This window comes from Eurosta solidaginis, chromosome X (genome assembly GCF_040869045.1).
Source record: "Eurosta solidaginis isolate ZX-2024a chromosome X, ASM4086904v1, whole genome shotgun sequence".
Classification (NCBI taxonomy): Eukaryota; Metazoa; Arthropoda; class Insecta; order Diptera; family Tephritidae; genus Eurosta; species Eurosta solidaginis.
Window position 1 is genome coordinate 131,394,282 of NC_090324.1, and position 2,807 is coordinate 131,397,088.

The window sequence follows — 2,807 nt, forward strand, 5'->3', positions numbered from 1 at the left end:
CGCGCCTTACATTTATTAATTTTTTTATTGTAAGAAGCAAGTGCCTGTACACCGAGGGTCAAAAACATGATTCGATCTATCATACTTAATTGCAGGGACTGCACGCTATTCCGCAAACTTTCTCCAAAACAACTCATGGGAAATCTCCCGCCGGAACGCACTACCTTTTCTCGTGCATTTACAAGTACCCGGGAGGATTATTCCGTACCGTTTGATACCAAGTCCTACAGCTTACGAGGATTCCTCAAAGTTTCAAGTCTGCCTGTATGTCTCTTTTGCGACCAAGGCGATACATTTAGATGCTACCAAAGAACTCAGTACGGCTACGTTTGGTGGGTTTGTCGCCAGACGAGGATGCCCGAAAAACCTTTACTCCGACAACGGAACGGACTTTGTCGGAGGGTCAAGTGCTCTCCGCTCAGAGTGTAAAGTGTTCCTCGCTGACGCGCACACAAACCCTCTCTATATATGCCCACCAAACCATTACATGGCATTTCATACCAGCAGCTGCTTTTTATATGGGTGGCTGTGGGAAGCGGGAGTCAAGAGTTTTAAAGCTCATTTTAAAAAGATCATAAATTCACCCTCGAAGAGTTTATTACCCTCCTTTGTAAAGTTGAATCCTGTCTCAACTCACGAACCCTAAGCCCTTTTTCGAATGACCCGTCCAACTTGGAGCCCCTCACCACCGGACTCTTCTTAGTCGGGGCCATCTACTAGCGAACCCGAGATTGACGTCAGCGATAATCGCGCATCACTTGTCAACCGTAGGGAAAAACTCAAGGCGCTGCATCAGACCTTCTGCAAACGATGGAAAACCGAGTATCTCACCGAGTTGCAGAAATGAGTTAAGTGGAAACACAATCAAACCTCATACTGGGGGACCTAGTCGTCATAATAGGGGACAATTCGCCTCCCAACGAATGGAGACTAGGTCGAATAGCAAACCTTAACTATGGCCCCGATGACCGAGTTCAAGTCGTCGAACGCGACACGGCCAGGGGCCACACCACGAGACCAATCACGAAATTGGTCCCACTGCCACCTGCCGGTGAGGGTGGGGAAAACTTGTAATATCATTCCTTTCCTTTTACAATTAAATATTTACCCACAAATATAATTCACAGCTATTTGATGAACATATCCAGTTAGATACTTGTAATTCACATTACATTTTACACAGGTTTTATTCACCCAAACCCCATTGAGCTTATTAAGCCCAGTACAATATTAGATAGCATTTCTAGCACATCATGATTCATGATAGCATACATGAGCAGTGATATTACCAATTTAATTCGATAAGCATACTATCTAAAACTTGCATTTTTACAAATAGTTTAATGTTGCCAGTAACAATGTAATGTTTTTTTTTTTTTTTTGGTGTGACTCTGCTGCATCTGCATCGGCCAATGTTATATAACGTTCCGCCAGTTGTTTCAATAACTCAAAGCCATTCTTCCATACAACATTATCCGCACGCAAATCCATCTTATGTCTGTGCGCTATTATCTTTTCCTACAATGCGAAATCTAGGCGCGGACATGCTGTATCACCCTGTTGCCGTTTGAACACAGGACATAGGTCATTGTGACCAGCGCCCACATAAACAATACGTTCGTAATGGAAATTGTCACGTAAATTCCGTTTGGCCACGAAATGTTCTAATATTTTGCCTTTGCACAAGTTGGCGGCGCTCAATTGGCATTCGGTTTAATGGTGATATGGTCGCCCATGCAACAAGACATCATCTTCAAAATGTGCTGGATTTGTAAAAATACTTTCAAAACAATTTGCCAGTCCATGTGCCCCTAACCATTCCGTTATAAAAATGCTATTAGAATCACTGACAATGATAAGATCGTACAAAGATTTTTGAAGATAAAGATGTTGCATGCGCGAAATTCAGTGGAAAGCAGCGGAGATTCACAAAATTTTAGTAGGTCACTTCCACCACACCACAAACTTTAACACAATTTTTAACATAATTTAAGCACACAAAATACACTGAACGGAGTTTTAGAGAGTAAAAATTAAAAATCTGAACAGATTAGCTGATGTTGTATAACTGGCTGTTGGGGTAAGGCGGAGGTGGCATGTGGCATGATGACAAGCCCCTGCTAGCTCGCCAGGTGGGGTGAGTTTTTGCTCACCAGCCTTACCTACAGTTATATAAACAAAAAGAGGTTCATGCCTGAAATCTGCAAAAATACAAAAAAACAAAGCTGAAACTAAAGGTCTGTCCGTGTCAGGTGGAGTCATCCCTCCCCTTCTACGTAACACCTTGACGCAGCCTTGGGCGTTGCACTGACTCCTACATTGCAGCAACGCCCCCTTGGCCTGACATACGTCCGTTGACGTCCCCTGCCCCTAATCCGTCTAGTTTGTCATGGTATCCTCACACCCACGTCCCCTCTAATGCACCCGTGCAACACCCACACCAATATAACGCTTACCTAGTCTATCATGTTGAGGTGGTCTCAACCCATGAAACTCGGTAAGAAGAAAAGCTGGACGATTTCAACTTGAATGTTCACAATTAAGTTTATTAACAATGGATAAATTGTTTGAACTTAAAAATTACAAAAAAAATCCAATAACAAAAATATTCGAACGGAAAAGAAAAAAGATATTCAATATAAGATAACCTATTACATTAGTTATACACACATAAGTTTCAATTAAAAAAAAAAAAAACTTTGTAAAAATATCTCTATTATCTCGACTTCAAAATCTTTCAAAAGCAAAGTTTATTAAAGGTTAAATTAATGAAGGTTGCAAAAATAAAAAAGAACGAAATCCAAAAA

At 41.4% G+C, this 2,807-nt stretch overlaps 1 pseudogene; it reads right to left on the reverse strand.

The window, feature by feature from the left end:
• Positions 1-1,329: 1,329 nt before the first annotated feature.
• Positions 1,330-1,896, reverse strand: LOC137235161 (probable phosphatase phospho2; annotated as a pseudogene).
• Positions 1,897-2,807: the final 911 nt, after the last annotated feature.